General features: G+C 33.9%; 1 long non-coding RNA gene across 1 annotated transcript in view; it reads left to right on the top strand.

The window, feature by feature from the left end:
* The first annotated feature begins 1,521 nt into the window (after positions 1-1,521).
* The window catches only part of LOC123615977 (uncharacterized), a 257,366-nt gene continuing 234,092 nt past the window's right edge, over positions 1,522-24,795 (top strand). The window contains exons 1-2 of the long non-coding RNA XR_006723833.2: positions 1,522-1,648; positions 17,808-17,886. This is a non-coding gene — a long non-coding RNA (uncharacterized LOC123615977). The remainder of the gene's footprint in view (positions 1,649-17,807; positions 17,887-24,795) is intronic.

Here is a 24,795-nt window from a genome sequence, read left to right as displayed (position 1 = left end):
AAGAGTGATTCACTAGCACAGGAGACCAGTTTCAGTTAAAAATCACATTTATGCTTAGTTTTAGTCCCTACAGAAAATTAAAAGAGATTTGTGGCCAAGTTACTTTCTCAGCTGAGACAGAGAGAGTTGCATAATAACTACTACCATTGACTTTAATATAAAACAGAACATGGTTAGTAACTGTGAAATCATGAAGGATTTTGGACTCCATTAGTTTTTCTTCTCCTCTCTGGACTTTTCTGAGAGTACTCTCAGTAAAGCTGACAGTCCTACCCCTCTGTCCAAAAGAGAAAGGATTCTAGGGCCCTGATGCCTTCTCGTTCATTGCCCTTTTTTTTTTTTTTTTTTTTTGAAGACTTGGTAAAGCAAGTGAGAAGATGGCAGCCACAGGACTGAAGGAAGTGCTTTCAAATATGGTGCCCAGATGGGAAAAGAATGTGCTGTTGGAGGAAATGATTCTATGTGTTAACCAAATAGGTCTTTTAGGATTCAACTATGAAGAGATTCAGGAATACTTGATATATAATCTCTCAGTTAAAAAGTCCTTTTGTGTGACTCAGAGAATGACTCACATTTTCTACCAAGGATGCTGAGAGTGAAGAATAAGATGAGGAAAAAGAGAGAATAGGTAAGTTAAACCATAATCTTGGCCACAAAATAGGGGCCTAAGGGTAACAAAGGATTTCAGATGAAAGCAAACAAACACATGCACTTACACACAAAAGACTAGTAGGTCTTCTCTGAAACTCTTCTAATAGAAACCCCATCCTACTCTGTACTTACTGAGATGTAATTACATGAATGTTTTGTAAGTCATTTTGAGAAGTTATGAAATTCATCAAAGGGATCTTCCTATGGTTATCAACAGGTAAATCTTGTTTTTCCGTTTATGACTTTTCTAATGTGACTTCTAGAATATGGAAAACGTGAGTTAAAGAAATGAAAAGCAGAATGCCTGCCCTTGATGGAATAAAGAAATCCTGAAATAAAGCTCTCTTCCCACCCTCTTTAAATTTTGTAGTTACTTCTGTGTGAATACCTTCAATGTGAAAGGCGCAGAGCAGGGCCAAGAATGAAGATCGGCCGTATGTGTAATCTGTGGCTTCGAAGCTGTTCGGAGCTTTGTAGGGCAAGGCAAATAAACAGATAACTACCTTGCAAGAGAAGGGTGAAAATGCGAGATGAGTCCGATATGACTCAAAACAGGATATTCAGCCAAGCAATACGAAATATTTACAGAAAAGCTGTAGGTACTAAATCTGTCGAATTATGTGTTTTCCCAGGAATCCAACTGAGGTGACCCATTTAGTGAAATGTCCACTACACTAGTGTATTTAAGTGAATACTCCCACTTTTTCTTTTGTTTGGCATCTCTGGTGCCACCCAGGGCTTAAGCGTGCAGGAAGAGCTCAAGACATGATTTCCTGAGCTGAACTAAAACAGGAGGTGTTTGCTCTTAAGAGAACTTTTGCAATTACATCTGTTTTCCTGTTGTGTTCTTAATATGAGATTGACTCATAGCTGAGAGCTGATGCTGAAATGTGCAGCTTGCAATTATTTCTCTCCAATTCTCTTAGGGCTTTTAAGAAATTCTTATCTAAAAGTAGATAATTTTATTGACAACACAGCCTATATGCTAAGGTCATTGGTAAGTATTTTTGTTTGCTTAGTTATAATTTTAAATATATCATTTAGTAAAATTGACCATTTTTCCTTTGATGTGCAGTTTTATAAATTTAAACATGTTTACATTTGTGTAACCGTCGCTGCAATCAGGGTACTGAACTATTCTATCCATGCAAAAATTCTCTTGTGCTATCCTTTATAATCACTCTCTCCTCCCCATAACCCTTGACAACTGCTGATCTCTTCTTCATAAGAATGGTATTTGAAGGATGTCAGAGAAATAGAATTATATAGTATCTAACCTTTTGAGACTGCTTTTTTTTTTTCCACTCAGCATAATGCCTTTGGCAGTCATTTAAATTGTGTGTATATCACTAATTCATTCTTTTTAAATTTCTGAATAATAGTCCACTGAATGGGTACAGCAGTGTGTATACTCCATTTGCCCTTGAAGGACATGTGGATTTTTCCAGTGTGTGGTGTTTATTAATACAGCTGCTTGGAGCATTCATGCATATTTTCGTCTGAACATAAATTTTCATTTATCTAGGGTAAACACTCAGGAATCAGGTTTCTCTGTTGTTTGGTAAGTGTATAAGGAATGGTCTCATAGCTTTTTGTATATTTTATTTTTAAATAATTGGTTCCCATGTTTCTTTTGGATGATGGTAATGAATTGGGGATTTAGTTGAGTAAAATTAGCAACTGCACCTTCAGAGTTTTCTCAGGATAGAGTAGGTAAAAAAAACACAGGTAATTTAGACTTTGGAAAATTCAGAGACTTAAAGTTCTTAGAGAAGTGCTATTTCCAAAGTTAAATGACTAAATCTCCTTCCTTGTATTACTGCATCACATATTTTTGGGGCACTGTCCTCTCCTGCAGTGTCCCTTACAGAGTTTCTAGTGAAACAACTCTTGTCAGTTTTCATTGCAGCTGTAACCTCTGTCTACTGGTTTCCTTGTTCATTGGGGCTGGATCAGGAGATAAATCTGAATGACAAATTACTTGAGATGATCAGAATGGTCTCTCCCTTACCTCCTAATGCTAAAGACTTTGCTCCTAGCTTAAGCTGGTCACACCTGGGCCCTTACTTCTTTAAGAATAGTCCAAGATGATTTTCACTTCTCATGCAGATAGAATCTGTGACCCAACCTACCAGTTCACCAGACAAACTCAGACGCATGTACATTCCATTAGTATCCACTGCCTGGACGAACCTGGGATCCTCTCCCTCCATCCTGTCTCTTTCACTTGACTGACCAATTTTACTAGCTCTGAGATGAATGATCTACTCTCTCTTTTCTCATTTATAAAAGAAGTATCATATTAACACCTAGCATAGGGTTGCTGGGAGGCATCATGGAGTCAATAAATATTTTGATCAGCATTGAGCAAATAGTTGGTGCTCAGTAATGTCCAATTGCATTGTTATCTCCATCAAAGAAAGCTTGGAGTTAGAAATGGTGCTCTTTGCTCAGCAGCTCCCCCTACAGGAAGACCTACCTTTGCCTTTGTGAATCGTGCTTATGGGCAAATCTGTGACCGCCCACGTTCCCTTGGCCTGTGCCTTCTAGTCTTTGCGATGAGTTGTTCAGTAACTTGTTTTTAGTTGTGTTGTATACTTGAAATTCCACTGAATTTAGTCCGTTACATATTAGGAGCCACACTAGATATCAAGTGTAGAATAATATGAATATTCATAAACAATTATTTGAATATTAAATATTAATTTTTGGAGGAGTTGCATTGAACTGGACAGAATTTAATAAATTTTTTTTCTCTCACATTTCCATTTAAAGTCTTCACATCAATTATCCCCCAAATGAATTTTCAAAATTTTATAGGTGGTGGTAAATGTATTTAGGAATGTCTCCCAACATTTTACTATATTGGTATGTTTGCTCACACTCCAGTGATAGCTTTTTAAGATAAGATAAAGCTATCTGAGAAAGTTTAATTAAAAAAATGAAGTCCTAATACTTAATGATAAACAATTGTGTGTTTACAATTTGTTTTCATGATCCACACAGGAATTTAAACATGTATGGGAGGAGATGAACTAGGAAAAATAAAACTCTATAATGACTTACTTACTATAATGCATGTAAGTGCCTTGTAGTATATGTTAACAGTTTATTTTAAAGTTCAATTACTTTTATATAAACTTGTAGAGAAGAATATTAAACATCCTAAGACTAATCCAAAATTAGCATTTTCCCATGTTCCATGGATGGATCATGGTATTCTTAGAAAACAAAATAAGTGAAAAGAGGAATTTTGTAGATGAGTCGACTTTTGGCATTTGATCAGAGTAGGGGCACTGGTGACCAAAATCCTGTTTTAAGTTATTTTGAGGAATTTTAAAAGAAGATTTAAAATGCTGTTTCTGTCAATGGCTTATCAAAATGGAAAAAATATGTATAGTTATGTAGTCTTCTAACTAGAATTACCATGTCTTCACAGAGGCAATGATTTTTCAAGCATGATTAGCAATACTTTTATTCAACACAAGAACAGGAAATGAATTTTACTGCTCTGTGCTTTATGGATCATGAATTTAACTGAACTAAGTCGTCAAAGAATGTGTGAAAAACTCTGCGGTAGTGGGCGGTTGACCACATTTGCTTCTGTATTTTACTAATGCTGTGTTTCATTTTGGCCAAGTCAGCTTTTCCTAGAATTAACATCTCTCCCTAAACACCTATGTCTCACCACAAAATGGTGGAACAATCGACTGCTCTGTTTACCTCGGCTCACTGAATAACACTTTCTTTGCCATTATTTTTTTAATGTGTCTGTGTGGATGAGATAAGGCTAATTCAGCAAAAACTGAGAAAGAGACTACTGCTTTATTTTTAAAACATAAACTATCCATCCTAAAATGTTGAGAACCATGAAAAGACAGTATTGCAGGTAATAGTAGCTTGAGGGACAGACACATTATTTTCTATTTTCAATTACACTTCCTGTCTACTTTCCAGTGTGTGCTTCTTAATGAGATGAATTGGGTGGTCTGGCTAGTTCAACCACAGTCCATTACTTTCACAGTATAAACATCTTTGTATTTCACAAAAAGGCCAAGTGTTGACTGCTTATAACCTCATTAATTCTAATACCCTTAAATTCAGTAGCTGTTTCAAAATGTGGAGTTACAAATCGAAGGTGAAAAAAGCTAAAGGAAATTCTTTTTTAGGTGTGGGTTGAGACATACTAACACATCAAGAAGACATCATTTATGGGTCACCCATCTTCCCATCTGTGACTTATGCTTGAGCCCTGTCCATACTGTATACATATTTTAATCCTAGCAACATGTCCTTTTTTGCATATATGTGAGGTGGAAGATTTCATACTCAGAGCATCTGGTGATAAATGCTCACTTCAAGTGTCTCACTGGGTCAAGGGCCGTAGTCCAATCATTGAGTTTGTAGAAGTTCATAGTAGAAAGTAGTCTGGCACTCAGTGAGTTCTTGCTTCCTTTGTCTCTCACATTTCTCATCTCACTTCTGTGGACTAAAATATTTATTTTTTCTTATTGAAGTATAGTCAATTTACAGTGTGGGTTAATTTCTGGTGTACAGCATAATGATTCAGTTGTACATATGTATATATTCTTTTTTGTATTCTTTTTCATTATAGGTTATTACAAGGTACTAAATATAGTTCTGTGTGCTATCCAGTAGGACCTTGTTTTTATCTATTTTATATACAGTAGTTAGTATCTGTAAATCCTGAACTCCCAATTTATCCCTATACTCTACCCCTTTTTCCCCTGGTAACCATACATTTATTTTCTTTGTCTGTGCATCTGTTCTTTTTGTAAATACATTCATTTCTGTCATTTATTTTTAGGTTCCACATATAAGTGATATCATGTGGTATTTTTCTTTTCTTTCTGGCTTACTTCACTTAGTATGACAATCTCATAGTCCATCCATGTTGCTGCAAATGACATTATTTTATTCTTTTTTATATCTGAGTAGTAGCCTATTTTATATATATATATATATTCCATTATATATATATGTGTGTGTGTGTGTGTGTGTGTGTATGCACACACACACATACACACATACACACACCCTGCATCTTCTTTATCCAGTCATCTGTCGAAGGACATTTAGGTTGTTTCCATGTCTTGGCTATTGTAAATAGTGCTGCTATGAACATTGGGGTCCATGTATCTTTTCAAATTAGAGTTCCCTCTGGATACATGCCCAGGAGTGGGATTGCTGGATCATAAGATAACTCAATTTTTAGTGTTTTGAGGAATCTCCATACTGCTTTCCATATTAACTGCACAAAATGTTGATTCTTAATGCTAATTTGCTAACCGAAAATGCATTAAGACATGAATCACAAATAGGTCAACAGTGATCATTTAGCTGTGGTTCCTCCAGGAGGGAGCTGAGTTTACAAAGCTATGGCAGGCATGATTGGCTATGAGGGGTAGAATATTGGGATAATGGTCATTCCAGAGAGAGTTGACGTTGTGACAGGGAACTTTTGGAAAGGAAAAACAAAAAATTTAGAACTCACAGACATGTAATTACAAAGTAGACAAATTTCATTTTTTGCTTGTTTGTTTTGAATAGAGTGGTGATATGAGGCTTGCATGGATGTATGAAGCCAGTGCAGAAGGAAATCCTACCTTTCCTCTCAAAATAGCTCACGGATAAAGTCTCCCTTGCCTCATTTTTATTACAGTTATATGTATTTCTAGAAGGTTTTTCACTGTTAAGGAATCTTCCCCTCTGTTGGCTCTCATACAGGAGGTTGTGAATTCACTATTTTCATTTTTATCAATTCAGTAATTAGAATGCTGTGGTCCTACAGAATGGGGTCTGGGAAAGAACAACCTTAAGGTCCAATAAGTAGTTACAAATTTGGTAAATTAAGTGACTTCCACTTTACACTTGTTTAAGGACTTTGTCATCTTAATGCTTACATTCTGATTTATGGAAGAATGCTTTAAGATATAATGATATTCCCTTGGTGACATCTCTGATTGTGGTTGGCAATTTTTATTAAAAACATTACTTTAAAGAAACTATGTGCATCTCTTTTGTTTTTCAAATAATGAACAGTTTACACAGAATAAAACATGTCTCTTGATAAAATAACCAGGGGTCCCTTTGAAAATCTGATGTAAAAATCATATTACTTTAATTTGACATAATGGTTTTTATTCATCTATTTAAAGATCTCTTCCTTTTACTGTTGTTAGTATTTTTAAATCAAAGGCAATTCAAATTCAAGTATAAAGTTAATGCATTGAGGATTTAATTGGTATATATTTGAGGGTTTTTAAAAAATGAAGAAATCAAATTATATCTGCTTGTTACATTTATCTATAAACATGATCATTTCAGTATTTCACTACCTACTCATATTTTTATTAGATATTTTTCTTTTTTCTTTTGCTGCTAGTTTAAATGCATTTGTTACAATGTTTAAAACATTTTTTAAAAGCCTGTCAATTTGTAAGAACACAAGTGATTTAGAATTTTTATCCTCACTTGAAAAGGGAATTATTAAGTTCAGTACTGCCCAGCATTGATTGATTGAATGCTTTGAGAAAGAAACAAAAATCTCATTGGTTTTTGAGCTTTTGTCTAAGCCAGAACTTCCTCAGACCCATGACATAAAATCATCAGGGAGATAGCTCTAAGCAACAATTTAATTGTTCTGTAACTGAAAGAAACATAAAAATCCCCCCTTCCTTTTTTCCCTCATAACAAAGCTGTTGATTTATATATGCAGAGGGGAAAATTTAGATAGAAGAGAATGGAGAGAAGCACTCATTTTTTGTTTTTTTTTCCAGCATTGGTGACTTACAAATTAAATTGCATAGCATTTTTAATTTTCTGCATTCCAAATGCCTCTCTCTCTCTCTCTCTCTCTCTCTCTCTCTCTCACTCTCAGTTTCTCCTTAGCATTTATCCAGTTCAGGTAAAGCTTTATGAAGGGGTGAAGAGAAAAAGAGGGAACAAAATTTCCCTTGAAGTTTTATATGTTTAAATGTTATGAAGGAGTTATCAGCTAAAAAAGTGATTTATTTGTTCTTCTGTAGAATAATATTGACAAATTTAAACTTTTTCTGAATGCTTCTGTCAGTATCCATGGCTCAATTTCTGGTCATTCACTTATTTGTTTATAAGGCAAATACCTAATGGGAATTTTCAATGAATCATGGTGTAAATACTCCCACCATAGCCAATTACGAGGACTGTGCTGGACAGCCCCTGTGTATTTGGCAGGGAACAAGATGGACACGGACCTATTCCAGATGGTTTATGTTTGTGAATATAGGAAGACATAAATTAAACTAAAAATTATACAAAGCAATAGCAATTGTCATAAGCACGACAGAAAAAAGAAGTACAAATTGAACACATAAAAGAAGGACAGGATAAAGATTGGAACTGGGTAAGGTTTTATAAACCTTATAGAACTAACTTAATTATGAAGAATTCCACCCACTTCAGCTAACTCTGTACAATAACTAAGTACATGCATTTTTAGGCTTAAGTTAATTCTCTCATGAATTTCGATAACTTAAGAAAATAGACAGAATGTACATATGCAAGTTTAAATAAATATACATAGATTTCCGAGGTATAAGGGTATGTAGCTCACAATTTACAAATATAAACTCACCATATTCTTTGTTGTAAATTCTAATATGCAATTGATTCTTTGAGAATGCTTTCATTGCTTTTTGCTGGACTCTATGTCGCTAAACTTTGGTTGTAAATGCCAAATGAGTATAATCTTAACATGAATATCGGTTGATATTTTTACTTACATTGACAATTAAGACTAAAGTGAAATAATGAAAATATATGCTGGAACTTCATAGTTCTTCAGTGACTTGAGCAACTTCTTTGCTGAAATAGATAGTTTTAGAATATTGCAAAGATAATTCCTTGAATGTTTGTGCTGTTCACAATGTGAATGTAAGCTTGCAGACTTTTAAGTTTAATCTATATTGTTAATGTTTCTCCATTACTTTCTTAAGTCTAGACCATAAGCAAAACAGTAAATTGAGCCCTGACTTGTAGCATTTGGCAGTTTTCATGGTGTTGTGACTTCCATGGTGACCAATTTCATAGCAACGTGGTTACTGAACATGGAGTTGGAAAAAGATGTGAAGTAGCACAATGTTACGTAGTATTGCCACCCTACACATACAATAGTAGAAATAAGCTCAAGAGCATAGATGGATAACAAAATACGGGGCAATTATCAGGAAGTGATGAGTTTTGTGTATTTATACTTTATTTAATTTAGCAAAAGTGCATGAAATTCCTGAAATATTAACAATCAAGTGACTCTAACACACCACTGATGGGTATTTAGTAAATAAACTATTCTGGAAAATTGATCACTACAAACCTCAGTTCTGACTCAAAGATTTTGTAACTCATGGTGTTCTTAGAGTTGTTTGGGAAGTATTAAGTGTGTTCATAGGCCCGTGGAGAACAACATGAAGCTCAGAGTTTGGTGTACAGGTGCAAGATTTTGGTAGTAGGTTTCTTATTTTGCCTTCAGATTCTAGCGATACTTTGTCATCTTGGTAGGCAGAACTCACTTTCACTTTGGTCACTTATATTTGAAGCTTAGTCACTCTGATGGAACAGATACTTTGTACATTCAAAATGTCCTGGAGTTTATGTTCCAAACATTGCCACAATTATTTTAATGCTACAGTTTCTAACCCCTTTGGTCACAGGTGAAACTGATAATTCTCTCCATTGTGACCTCATTGCATCTTACGTACATATGTAGCCTCTTTAACTGTATTTTTTGAAGATGTTCATGTTGTTGACTATAAAATACATTTTGGGAGATTTTGGACACTATATGTATTTGACACACTAGTTATCACTCATGAAGAAAGTTATAAACAAATATGTGAATGAATGGCCAAAGAGTTGTTTTTCCTGATTTGGTAGATGTTCTAGCAATGAGCATGTTCTGTGGGGCTGATGTTTTCATATGCATTGGAACTGTAGGCCAAAGTTGCAGGTTTGTGTCTTATCTTCATTACTTGAAAGTAAGCTGATTATTTTGCATAATCCTTTTGTATAAACTAGTTCCAATATTAAATATTTTGTCTTGTCAGTCAAAACATCTTGTCTTCTGGATATTTTTCAAGAAAATTCTATAATTGTAATTAATATCTTTATGATTGAAGACTGGTGATATCTACCCATATGCCGTACTAATCCCTCTTCATTCATTTATTGAGCACATATTATGTGGGAAATGGAAGACTGAGCCTGGGAGTCATAGACATGAATAAGACACAGTCTGTGTCTTTTAAGCACTGGATGACCTGATGATGAGGGAGATGAAAAGGCACATTGGCAATTATAAAATGTAGTAAGTGCTGTTATAGAACTGCAAACAGACTGTCCTGGGAACAAACTTGAAGCAACTGATTTTATCTTACTATTCAGACTACCCGCAATTTACAAAGAAATTATAAAGGGAGAAAATGGAGCTTTTAGGGTTAAGAAAGTAAATACTTTCTGAAATATTTTATAACACTTACCATCTTTCAGATTCTGAAGGAGTTAGTATTTTGTTTTTTGTTTTTATCTTTTACACAAAGTTACAAGTCATTCAAGACTACACTTTATATTTTTAGTATTTTGATTCCTATGGAATGTTTTAAAGTTAGAAATAACACTATTTATAATCTTTTCAAAAAGTACAGAGTCCTAGGAATAGCTGAAACAGTGTCACATTCTGAGTGACTATGAGTTTAAACTATTTTTCAGATGCCGGTGGGCTCCTACTCAGTGGAAGTTGTACAGAGAAGTAATAAATGAATAAAGGAAGGAAGAGAGAGGAAGGGAGGGAGGGATGAGGAGAGAGATCCCCCCACACTGAATTTCACTTTCTGTAGTTGAGGGAATAGTGTAGTGAATCGTATCTATTTACATTTCTATGTGCACAGCCAATATAATTATGTAACTAATATCATAGTGTAATGTTGTATAAATTAGAAACTGAAATAGGCTGTAAACTGTATATTCTTTTCTCCTGGTTATACAGGACAAGTTTCCACATTAAGCATTTAACTTTGGGGGCAAAATTTAAATATATCAATATTATTTTTATTAAAATAGCCTATTCTTTATTCTCAGAGCCCTTTCTCTACAAAATTGGCAGCCACCTCTTAACTGTAATGTTAACACAAACTATATAATTTATGTATCATCTCTCGTTCTCCTTCTTTCCATCTGTCTGTTGGTCCATCCGTCCGTCCATCCATCCATTTTATCTACCTATCTACTTACCTACTAATAGACCTACCTATCTTATGTTCTATCATCTATCACTGTCTATTTCAGCCTCTCTCTCTCTCCTATCTGTCTATGTTTCTTTCCCCTGTTTCTAGCGAAAACTGTCTCTAAAACAATTTTCTTATTTGCCTCATCTATAGGAAAGGGAAAATAAATGCCTGTCAGTTGGTTGAATGAGATTATAAAGTAACTGAGAAAAAAAAAAGCTAACACTATGCTGAGATATAGTCTATAAATTAAGTCCACTAAGAACCTAATTAACCCCCTCTAACAAATTAGAGCCCTCTAAACAGAGTCAGCATCAGCAAAGCTAAAATTTACTGAGCCCTTAGTACACGCCAAGTACTTCTGCTAACATTACCTGATTAAATTCTCACAACAGAAACATATGAGGTCATAACTGTTTATAAGGAATAGGCACAGAGAGGTTAAGTGACTTACCTAAAGCCACAAGGGTAAGTGGAGGAGCCAGAATTCAAACCCAGGCAGTCTGCTACAGGCATTGCATTTTATTGAATTTGGAGACTGCTAAGTCTCCTGGGTATGTGAAATCCATAAATGGCCTCAATAATTGTTTTTCTAGTGTAATGGAGCATTTTATTTAATTACAAAACAGATAAATGTTCTACTGCTTAATTTATATGTGTAGTTTATATAAAATATGCAAGCAAATGTGAATTTATTTTTTAGCCCTAACTTTTAAGGGAAACACTATTTGGAATATCCCATGTTAAGGAATTTCCTGAATTAGGCATGACTTGATATTGAAATGTTAATAATGTAAAATACACAGTTTGCTGGCCATATGCATGGAACTGTTTACTTAAGTCATGAATCAAAGAAGGATAAACATTAGTGTAGATGATATAGCTGCATAGATAATTGGTAAAGTAAAGTAATACGACAAAAATCATTGCCGAACTGTTCCCTTAAGGTGAAACAAAAAGATAAAATTAAGTGATTCTGAAAAGATTTTGTTGTTCCTCATTTATAACTTTGACCTGGAACTCTTCTCGTTCTAGTGCCATTTCTGCTCACAATTAACACATATAAATTGGCACTTCAGCAAAATTTAAAATTACTATAGGTCACGGATCACTGTATCCCTTGGGAATTGCTGAAATTACAAATGTCAAATCCATGAATGTAAAGATTCTTGGGTAATCTGCATTATAGCACAAACATCTTCAAAATCAGGGAGTAATTTTGTGCCAAGAGAAATGTTAGTAAATTATCTTTTCCAATAATTAATCAAAATGTGAATGTGAGCCTTTTATGGCTTATTTAAACTATTGAGCTGTGATTCTTCATTACCTCCCAATATGTAAGTTTTTATTATACATCACTTACAAACATGGTTTGTTGAGAATAATTTATTTTTATTACTATTAATCAACCCTTAGGACTTACTTCAGAACAAAATAAAGAGGATATTTTTAAAGACCCAGAAAACAAAGACACCTAGGGCCTGAGGCCATCCAAAGTAAATACTTACATATGTCTAGTGAAAAATAGATCATCTTTTTTTTTTTTAACTGACACTTAAATTAAGATTACAGGTATTAAAAGGTTTTATTTCTTATGGGCTATTTCAACATAATATAAACTTTCTATCCTCACCTTAATCTCAGCTTTTAAAATGAATACCTTACATTTTATTATGTCTACTTCTCTAGCATGAAAATGTACTCTGTTTCTCTGCCCTGTATCATCTTTTTGGATGTACATGTTGTTCTGACTTTCTTTTTTTTTTTTTTTTTGTAGCTATGAAATGCCAAAGTATTTCTAAAATACAACTTTAGGAGTTGCTTAGCTCTTAGTGTTGGAATCGTTGGCATCTGCAGTTCTATAAACATTTCTCACAGTATCAGTGTAGAAAATGCAAGATTTCTCAAAGGTCAAAGAGATTCTCATCAGTATCAAAAAGTGATAAAGTTACATGAGGGAAGTGTGGAGATCCTGAATTTAGGAACTGTATACTATATACAAAATAGGAGGTAGGGTCTATTGACCTCAACTCTTTTATTGTTCTTACCCTGGTCCTGTCTTATTTCATCTTGGGAGATATAAATATATATCTCCCAAGATGAAATATATATATATATATATGTATATTTTCCAGTCAAGTAACTTCCTTGTTGAAGCCATTTCTGCAGCTGTTTTTAACAATGTGTGTCCAGATGACGTTTTCTTCTTCTTAGAAATTTTATTGCAGAAAATCTCTGAGTTTAATTAAATGTTATTTCTAGTCTTATTTATAATTTTCTTTTCAAAAGAAGGAATTGTAATTAATGTGTCTATGCAAGAGACTTCTTCCTGAATTGCAACTTTTAGATGTTGAAAACAATTCAGATGTATTATGTTTCTCTGGAAATAAATACTTCTTGTGTTATATTTCACTCATTCTTACATGAGGAAAATCTAATTAAACTGATACTAAATATCGCCAAAGTAAATGTAGGTGATAATGCATCATTTCTTTGCTTAGTTCTATAAGAAGCTAGGATACATTAGGCAATGTTCTTTTTAAATTTCATGCACTTAGAATAAAAATGTATTTACAAACAAGAAAGTTGGAGGAACCAAAAATAAGAGAGCAAATCTTAGTATCTTTCCTCCTTACTTCACACTAGGTGAAGGAAGGTATCAATCGAAGTATTCAGATCTTTGTATGTAATCAATCTGCTTGAACTGTTTTTCTTTTTTTGTTTTTTTTCCCCTGTGTTCAGAAAGTTTGTAATTCATATGACAGATACAGGGTAATTTTCCTTAATAGACTGAGAACTCTTAAAAACTACTATGGAAATCCTTAATAGAAAACAAAGAAACGGGTAACATTTTTTTTTTTTTGAGATTTCCATTTTTTAAAACTTTTAATTCTCTGATATGAAGGGCTATATCCCAGTCACCCCAGTCTGAACATCTTCCAGTTCACCACCTACCACTGAACAAAACATTCTAGAAAGTTTCACCAACTCAAAGAAGCCTGGACTTTCTATTTCATCCACAGACAACTCTATGATTCAGTGAAATGAACCCTAGACTAGGAGTCAGAGAACTACATTCCAAACCCTACTGCCTTACATATTAGCTGTGTAGCCTCGGACCTATTACTAACCTCTCTGATCCTCCAATTTCCTTTCATTTTTTTTTTTTAACACCTTTATTATGGTATGGTTTTCATACAGTAAACTACATATATTTCAGATGTACAACTTGATGAATTTTGATAGATGTATATACCCATGAAACCACCACCACAATCAAGATAGCTAACTTTTCCATCACTCCCCAGGAGGTGCAAATTTTGAATTCCCAATTTATCCCTTCCCACCCCGTCTGCCCTCTGGTAATCATGTTTGGTCTCTATGTCTGTGAGTCTGTTTCTGTTTTGCAGATAAGTTCATTTGTGTCCTTTTTTTTAGATTCCACATATAAATGATATCATATGACATTTTTCTTTCTGTGCTTGAGCTGTTTTGACTAAATTGGGTAATAAAGCAAATCAATTGATGTAAGTGATTGACAGAATATTTAGCCATGACATTTTTAGATATAGCCTTACTTACTATCTCTAGGGGTATTTCTAGACTTATGCTTGTACAGTACATAATACTACTAATACTGTTGTGATTAGAACAGATTTGTGCAATTAAAATGCTACTTTAATGATATCATTTGGGTTTAGGGGCTCATTCTCATGTTTTCTGACTTTTCCAACATGTTATTTCTTATGTTTTTCTTCCTCTCAGAGAAAACTCCTTTTTTATTTTTCTTTTCCTCTTCCGCTTGATTTATTTTCTCTTTCTTGCCTTTATGCCCTTGGCCTTCAAAGTTCTCTTTTATTTCCCTGCCATGTTTTTGGTTACAGATTTTCTGCCTATATTCTTAGAACCTGGATGAGTGTCATTCAATTTCTTTGCTCAGATTTGCAGTACCACACAACCGGCAATACAAGGCTTTGATACATCTACTTACTATTAATAGATAAAAACTAAAAAGATGCCAAGGAAATCCAAAAGTGTGAGCTTCTGTAGCAGTGTCTGATTAAATAGGGAGTCATAAAGGTTAAAAACCAATACTAGGCATTACAGGAATAAAGTGAATTGATCAACTCAGGAAATCTAGATCTAAATGTTTTCATGCAAATGTAACATTACTGAGGAGTTTCTCTCTCACTAACAGAGCATGACATGGTATATCCGCATATTAGAATACAAATTTTTTCTTATTTCAATTAGAAATAGAATTGAATTGTGTGGTTGTCCACCAAAATCCAATCTCCATTTCTTCTATAGTGTTAGGACCTTCCAATTTTAGAGAGGCACATTGGCTGCCCAAAATAAAAGCTAAATTACCCTGACTCCTTTTTAGAGAAGCAAGATCAAGTGTCCATGACATATAATGAGATTTAAGGGAAATTGTTTGAGTTAAATTTTGAAAGGTATACTTAAAGAATAGAGACATGTCTTCCTGTTGCCTGGATATAGAGTAGCTAGTTTGGACCATGAAGTGAAAGCTGTCAAAGTTAATGAAACAAGACAGAAGCTGTGTCCTGGATGATTGTGGAATGGCTAAACCAGATTAAGAGTGCTCTGGTTATATAAAAAGTAAATGAATTTCTATATTGCTTAAGCCATTGCTTATTTTTGGTTTTCTGTAGCTTTTAGGTAAACTTGGTTCTAATAAATATAAGCTTCTACTTTTCATAGCAAAAATTAGAAATTTTAAACCATTTTGCTTTGAAATATTTTGCATAGATAAATCCCATTTCTTCAGTTTGCGTTTGTGTGTCTGTCCTGGGAGCTACTTCACTGTAGCAAGCACTCACTACAAGACCTAATGGCTCAGAAAGGCATCCTTTAATTTCCAGCAACAGAACACTAGAGAAATGGGTTTTGTCCCTTTGTTCATTTCTCAGGCTCTTCCCTCGACCTGCTGTAACCCTATTCTTTTTTTCTATTCTCCTCATTTTGCATGCCTTCCAGCTGCACATGACCTAAAACTAGAGCCCAATTCTAGAAGCCTTTGTGTCCCTTAATTACACCTTCCAATCTGTCACCAAGTGCTGTCAATTCTACCTTCAAAACTTTTGTCCTATTTGTCCCTGACTCTCCATCTCTGTCTATTTTCAGAGTGCCCTGCCTCAAGCTTTATCACGTCTCCCCAGCCACGGTGCCCCTACTTTGTACCCTGTAGCTCTTTTCTCTCCATCCCACATTGTTACTGTCATCAACCCAGAGAGATGGAGCATGCACTTTGAATGTGGTGCTTACTACTCAGAAGTCTTCAGTGATTTCTCATCACCCCCAGAGGTGTTTACATTCTGTGTTCTTATGAGCCATAGGGTCCACAGAGTTGCCTCTCTGGTCCTCAGTGTGGATGTCATGTTAGATGAGGCAGGGCTTGGGCCACCCTGCCCTTCCTCCTCCACACACACACTTGCACAAGGTAGCGCCCCTGGAATTTATTCTCCAGTAGCCTGGATGGTCATGTCTTTGTTGAGGATTTTTCTTTCATCTTAAAAAAAACATGATTTCCATAAATTTTGTTAGAAGATAAGCAATTTCTTTTAGTATTTCAAAGATGTTTTCTTTGAGTTGTGTATTGAATTCGGTCATAATATTATTTTATTTTTAATACACAATTTTCATTCTCTGTTTTATCATTCATTAATCAGTCTTTTCAGAAGTTATCCATTTTATTTATTTACTTTTAAAAACCCAACCTTAGGTTTTAGTAATGTTTTCTCTTTTTTTGTTGTTATTTTTCTCTTTTTCTCTTTTAAAAAATTCTCAATTTGTTTAAAAATTGTTATTTCAATCTTCTTTTCAGGGTGTAATTTTTTCTTATCCCATTTAGATTAAGTGAAGATAATTATCTTCCTTCCTTCCTCCCTCCTTCTCTCTCCCCCTTCCCCCAATCCTTTCATCTTTTTACACTTTAAATAATTACAGCATTCATGCTGATAGGTTTTCCTTAGAGCTTTTGCTGTATAACATAGATTTGGGTGTGATCTAATCTGCTTTTAATCACTTTGTGTATAGTTAGAAATTTCATTTTAATTTTAATCCAGGAGTTATTTAGGAAAAGTATACATTTCTAAGTATTAAAGTTTGATTGCTTATAAATCCAAGAATGTAGTCTGTAAAAGCACTCTGTATTCTTAGACTATCTCTTTGCTTTGAATGTTCTGTTTTCCTGGTATCCTTGTAATCTTTAATGCTCTCTCTCTCTTTGATTTAGTAAATGAATAGTTGCATTTTAATAGAGGAATTTAACCCATTCAGGCTTTTTGATAACTGATTATTTCTCAAATGTGTTATTTTATGAATTTTTCAGAAATGCACCAGTGTTACTTACTTTTCCTATATTGCTCTTCCTTGTTCTTAAAAAGTGCCGATGAAATGCCACTACTTCTTAGCTCTGGTGGGTGTTTCCCACTGCAGGGATTATTTCTTTGGATTTAGAAGCAGAAACATGTAGTTTTTGTGCTCCTCTTCCTCATTTCTCCCTTCTCTCTGTTTCTCTCCCTCACTTTCTTTTTCTCTATGTGTATGTGTTTCTCTATTTCTGTCTCTCTTTCTCACTTTCTCTCTCACTGTCTCTCAACTGTGAGCTGTCATGAATGTAGCATCCACAACACTTCATACCTATTTTATAGTTCATATTCTTGATCACAGGTAACGGAATTGATTGGAAAGATATAAGGTAACTTAAAGAACCTGTGGGTATGCTGGGGGACCCAGTATAGATAATGAACATGAGCCAGAACAGTGTTTGCAGCCAATAAGCAATGAGTTAAGATGCTGTTGTTGCTGCCTCCATTACAGGGCACTCATTACCACTTACTTCCATTGCAGGAACGAAGTGCTCTCACTGCTGAACTGTGGACTTTTCATTGGCACCATGATTAATATCAGAGCGCAGCACTTCCTCAAGGTAAGATTCTAGTTCATATCTCCATATTTTGGAAGCCTGGAGAGGGTAGAGAAACCATTTGCTTTCTTGACTTCCTGCTTAGCATCAACCTGACACAATGATGGAGTTTCATACATTACGAAGAATCTTTGAATGCCTAGTGAACACATAGGATATTTCTCAGGGCTTTGTGCTTTATTCAACAAGATATTTAGCACCTATTATAAAAATATATGCAATGCTTATTCCAAGTAATGACATTCCTGATTTATCTTATAAATTATTTAATATTTTACTTTCCTGTTAATAAGATATAAACATATTTAAAATTGTGATGAAAAGTTTTAGATGCAATCTTAAAAATATCAGTTGGACATAGTATTTTTTAAAATTTTATTTAGAATTGTAAAAAAAAGGAAACCATTAGTCTAGGAGAGTTTGAAACTGAGAGTAGCCAGAGTAAGAAATACAATAGGATTACAGATAACATGGAGGGTCTACTTGAGGCAAGTGAGCTGGGGCTACAAACAACATTACTGTGATGTCTTCCTCCAACTGTGCTCAGATGCCTGGGCACAGCCACACCTAGGTGAAGAGTTGTATTTAGCCTATGGTTCATTTTTAAATGAGTACAAAGAAGCAGAAGAGGAGAAACTGAGTTTGAAGATGGATTTTAAGGAGTGATTATAACGCTTCCTCAAGAAACATAAGGTTTTAGAAGGAAAGCATCCTTGACCTTGAATAGCACAGGTTTGAACTGCATGGGTCCACTTATGCACAGATTTTTTTCAATAAGCACATACTTCAGTTACTACAGGATCTGTAGTTGGTTCAGTCTGTGGATGCAAACCTTGGAAACTGAAGGCTGACAATGAAACTTTAGCATCTACAGATGTTGGTGGGTCTTGGAACCAGTCCCCTGTGGATACTGAAGGCCAGCCGTAAATGTAAGAGGAAAAGGAGGATGTTAATATCAATAGATTGCTGGCCAGATACAAATGATTGTTCTAGTCAAGGTATTAGAGATAATAAGCTGGTTAACTAATAGGTCAGGTTTGAAGAGTGGGATTATTGTATGACAATGTATAGGGTATGACCTTGAGTATGAGTGGCTAAGGTGAAGTGGAAATCAAGATAAGTGAAAGAAAGCAGGTCAAGGAAATGTTAAATCAGCATATTGGAAGGATCACTTATATGTATATTGTATGTGTGTATATTAGTTTCATACTAATATATAAGAACTGTGTGTGAGTTTTATATTACTAAATGATGAATTCCACAAATTTGGTGGCTGATAATCAATACCCATTTATTTTCTCACAGTTTTATAAGTTACAGGTTTGGAGTGGTGTAACTGAATTTTCTATTTGGGGGTCTCATGAAGCCTAAATGTTGACTAGGCTGGGCTTTTTTCTGGTGGCTGTAAAAAAGAATTCACTTCTCAACTCATTTAGTTTATTAGTCGATTAAGTTGTTTGTAGTTGTGAGACTGTTTCCTTGCTGGGTTTGATCAAGAATCTTTTCATTTTTCTTGGCTCTTAGTCCTTAAAATTGAACCCCTCCATCTTGAAAGCCAGCAACAGTGTATTGAATGTTTCTCATGCCCCAATCTCTCTGGCTTCTCCTTTTGCCTTCCTTTTCTGGTTCTTCCTTTTTAAGACTTTATTTTTTAGAGCAGTTTTATGTTCACAACAAAATGGCGAGGAAAGCAGGGGGATTTTCAATATATTCCCTGCCCCAAACTTGCATAGCCTCTCACATTATCAGCATCACTCAACAGAATGGTACTTTTCTTTTTTTAACCAAGGATAAATACATCTACAATAACATCATAATTACCAAAAGTCCATAGTTTACATTAGGATTCACTATTGGTGTGGTACATTTTACAGGTTTGGACAAGTGTATAATGACACACATGCATCACTGTAATATTATACAGAGTATTTTCATTGCCCCCCAAGTCTTCTGTACTTCTGCCTATTCATCCATACCCCTTCACCCCAAGCCCTGACAACCACTGATCTTTCTATTCTCTCCATTGTTTTGCCTTTTCCAGAATGTCGTATGTTGGAATCATATATTATGTAGCATTTTCAGATTGTCATCTTTTACTTAGTAATATACATTTAAGGTTTCTCCATGTTTTTGCATGGCCTGAGAGTGCATTACTTTTTAGCACTGAAATTATTCCGTTGTTTGGATGCACTACAGTTTTTCTATCACCCTCTTAGAGATATCTTGGTTGCTTCCAAATTTTAATAATTATGAGTAAAACTGCTACAAACATCCATGTGCAGGTTTCTGTGTGGACATAAGTTTTCTGTTCCTTTGGGTGAATTTCAAGGAGCATGATAGCTGGATCATATGGTAACAATATGTATGGTTTTATAAGAAACAGCCAAACCATCTTCCAAATGGCTGTACCATTTTGCATTCTCACCAGCAATGAATGAGAATTCTTACTGCTCCACATCTTTCGTTATCAGTACTCTGGATTTTGTCATTCTAATAGATATGCAGTAGTATCTCATTGTTGTTTTAATACGCATTTCCCTGGTGAGATATGATGTGGAGCATCTGTTCACATGTTTACTTGCCATCTGTATATCTTCTTAGGTGAGATGTCTGTTAAGGTCTTTGGCCTATTATTTAATTGGGTTGTCTGATTTCTTATTGTTGAGTTGTAAGAGTTCTTTATATATTTTGGGTAATAGTCTTTTGTCTGATGTGTCTTTTGCAAATATTTTCTCCCAGTCTGTGTCTTGTCTTTTAATTCTCTCAATATTGTTTTTTTGCGGAAGTATGTATTTTTAATTAAATCTAGCTTATCAATCATTTCTTTCATGGGGCATGTATTTAGTTTTGGTTTTTTTTTTTTTTTTCCCCAAACACATTGATGTTGATGACTATTGCCTCACTCAGGTAGGAACATATTCTGAAGTGGGAGAAAGACACTTTTCATTGTATAATCTTTCTTGTTTGAATTTTTATCCCACTTTTATATTTTCATACATAGAAAAATGATTAAAAAATGAAACTACAAGACTCTTAATTTAAAACCTATTTCATGAGGTTCTCTTTTCTATTCCTTGTTTTAGAATGTTGTTACATCTACAATTACAAACTGGTAATTGATGGCACAATTCTGAAGATGGTTTAGAATTGGGAGAAGTTAAAAATACCTTGTATTTTTTTCATTAGAGTAGTATTGTTACTAATTCAAAATAAGACTTTATCCTATCAGTAATGAGCAACAACTTCACTGATTCTTTGCTCCTATGATTTTAAAATTAGAAATAAGAAAATATTATTGTGGTTATCCTAATAAATTAGCTGCTGGTTTATAATACAAACTCTAATGATTCTGTAGAAAACCTGCATTGAGCTGAAAATCAGTATGTGGCACTTGGACAGCAAGAGTATATAAATGTTTTCTTAAAATTATTTAATATTCATTGATGCCTGTTATGTACTAGATACTTAGATATTGCAAGGGCTGTGTTTATTCATCATTATTCTCTCTTCCTTTATTTCTTAATTCATTTATCACTTATTTATTGTCTCCAATATTTTAGGAACTTTTCTAATTCTTTAGATTAAATTTTCATAAGGACTCAATTATGCCCTGCTGTAGCTTATATTTCATTTGTGAGGAGGGCAGACAAACCAGTAAGCCACAAAAAGAGAGAGTGAGAGGAGAGAAAACAGTAGTAAGATAATTTTGAGCATGTAATAGAACCTAAAAAAAAAGCAAAAGGGGTTAATTTGAATGGCAGACACTAGTGGGAATGGGGATGAGGTTGGGGTTGGAGGTGGATTGTGGAGTCTCATAGCTTATGACAGTTAGAGGGAAAGTACCATATGATGAAATAAAGGTTCAGAGCGTTGAAAGGGTTTTATTTTCTTAATATTTACTTCTCTGTTCTTTTCAGCATTTTTTTGGGGGGGAGGGTGTAGGTAAATTGATTTATTTGAGGATACAAGATTGCCATTATCATAGAGAATTTAATGAAAGGGACTCTGAAATTTATTTAAAGGCTGTATCTGTTCCAAGTTAAAGCAAATCATGAATTTAATCAAGCCAGAGGAGACAACAGTTTAATGAAGCTTTTATTTTGGACCATGTATTTTATTGACTCATGTAAAAACACTCTTGAAATGCCTATTCTTACTGATTTTATCTTTTATGATTGCAGGCTTATTGACTTTTGTGTAATATCAATTCATTCATTCAATCAATCTTTCATATATTCTAAAAATTACATCTACTTACAGGTAGCAGGGACCACAGCTGAAATTATGTCTTAGAAATCTAGCATTTATTTATTTCTTATAGTGAGAAAACTAGAGGGAGGTTGGTTAGTAGCTTAAGGTTTCATCCTTCTGGCTTTCTATTCCATTGTCATAATATGCTGGCATTTTGGTCCTGGTCCTCAAGATGGCTGCTACACCTCTAGGAATGGCAGGAAAAGTCAGTGCCAGAGCAGAAAAGCAAAAACATTCCTAGAAATCACTTGACAGGCTTCTGCTTTAGTCTCATTGCCTAAAACTGAGGCCCATGGGCACCCCAACCGCAAAGAGTTCTGAAGAAGCAGGAAGTAGGATTGGGAATGTCTTAAAACAATCTTTATACATTTTCTAGAGCTTGATACACTGATGCTCTCAACAAAATCAAGGAATATGGATAACAATGAACATTAGGCTGTCACCTATGAGTAATTTGCCACAAATTCTACTTATATTATAAACCATTGAAAAAAACCAACTATTTTATCCATTGTATTAAAAAAGTTTTTTGCAAAAATGTTGTTTGGAGTAAGAATACGTGTTTTTACTGGTTGGAACACGCAGAACAACCCCATTAAAACAAGCAGGTTTTAATGGTACCATCTGATTTACTCTTGAAACTACATCACTGCCCTATATATTTTAATTATGATATTACAATATTATTATAACAAAAATAAATTGTATTATTTATATTTATCTTTTAAATTATTTTGATTACTGTTGTAAGAAAGATAAATTTCTCACCACCAAACTTCATACACTTAAATATGTATAACAAATGGTTTAAGTTCAGAATTTGAAATTTATTTGCAAAAGTGGAATTTGCTGTCACTTTTAATCTGTCATTGGTATCTGAAAATTATTTAAAATTTGAGAAATTCACTTCAGTGTGTATAATTTCATTTTCTTTATATGTCTATTTCCAGTTATATATAATGCCTTTAAGAAGTCTTGATACTTTTAGATAATGATTTTCTAAATGTTGAAGAACTACTTTCATATAAAGAGACAAAATGTCTGGTTATTGCTTAAAAGAGTACTGTTAAAATTAATTATCTCTGAATTAGGACTTTTTAAAGGAATAAAATCTCAAATGTGCAATCTAAGGAGAAACTTCTAAAAATAATTAATAGAAGTTATTCAGTATACCAGATAACCATTATGTTTGCTCTTTTATATATTTTTGTGGCTTATATAATACTATTATATGTAGTTCCTGATACAGAATAGTTAATAAGTAAATGATTATTGAATTAACACTTTCAAATTTATATATGTACTTTCCTTAACAAAGAATTAAAAATATTAATTTCAATAGTGATATTGAAAGACCACTCAGAAAATAAGAATACTTATGTTTATAACAATATTAAAAATTTTAACATTTACAATACAAATATCTCATTTTTTTGTTTTTCCCCTTTTCCAATTATTGACATAATTTGAGCACTTTGAATGTTATTTATTCATCAAAAATGATAAAATAATAGTGTTACCCTGCAAAGTTGAAATTTGGAGGAGTCTTTAACCTGTCAGAACTCTGTTACCTGAAGTCATTTATAGCCCTTATATGAGTACAATGTAATTTATATTATAAAGAAGATGAGCAAATGCATCAAAATTAAGAGAAAACAGTGTAAAATATTTCACAAAGGTCTTATAATCCCATAGTATCATTAAATACATGTGTTCTCTGGCCCCTAGAATAGACAAGAGTAAACAATTGGCTTCCCCAAAATAAGCCACAGATCATACAGACCAGTTAAGAAATCTACATTGAACTGGCCAATGTCAGAATAGATCCACCAGGTTTAATCTCATTCTCTTTAATGAGGAAAGTCAGTGCAACTGAAGGAACCAATCCTCAATGAACTTAATGGATTCAAACAAGAGGAGGAGCAATCTTGAGAAGGTTATCACTTTGAAAAAAAGAGAGAGAGAGAGTTAATAACTATGATGAAACGGTTGGAATAAATTACATGAAACTCATTTGGCCATAAAAACCCAAAACAAAACAAAACAAAAAACTCTGGATCCAGAAATAAATACTTGCTCTGAAGGAATCTCCTATTTACCTTTAACAATACAGTTATTTAAAAGTCCCAGGAAGTTAGGACTGAGGGGCAATAAGGAGACAGAAAAGGATAATCATGGATTCTATTTAAAGAAGAATTTCAGAAACTCCTAAGTGCTTCATTCTTATTTATACCTTCCAATAATATAAAGATATAATAATGTAAAATTCTTTTAAAAAAACAATTCATTTTGCTCTTAAATGTGTTGGTTCCCAAAGTATATAAATGCCATTATGGGATGCCTAAGATTCTTTTGTATAACAAATCTCAATCATGCAGATTTCTGGGGTTAACAAATTAGAGTTGCTTTTGCAACTTTTCCTTTGCCCTATTTAACATCAGCATTTTGTCTACATTGACATTTTCTTTTTAGCTGATCAATTTCTCAAAGTGCAAGAGAAAACTCATTCTTTTCTTGCAGATTTTATTGCTACTTATTCAAAGTGATGCAGCATAGGAAACATTTTTGGTTTACAAAAATATACTTGACCTTGAAGTTTGGAAAGGGATGCTCTGCATTAGTAAATAAACTGATTCATTCTGTCATTGATGATTTGAAGAA

Source organism: Camelus bactrianus, chromosome 1 (genome assembly GCF_048773025.1).
Source record: "Camelus bactrianus isolate YW-2024 breed Bactrian camel chromosome 1, ASM4877302v1, whole genome shotgun sequence".
In the NCBI taxonomy this organism is placed as follows: Eukaryota; Metazoa; Chordata; class Mammalia; order Artiodactyla; family Camelidae; genus Camelus; species Camelus bactrianus.
This window is presented reverse-complemented; position numbering and strand designations above follow the sequence as displayed.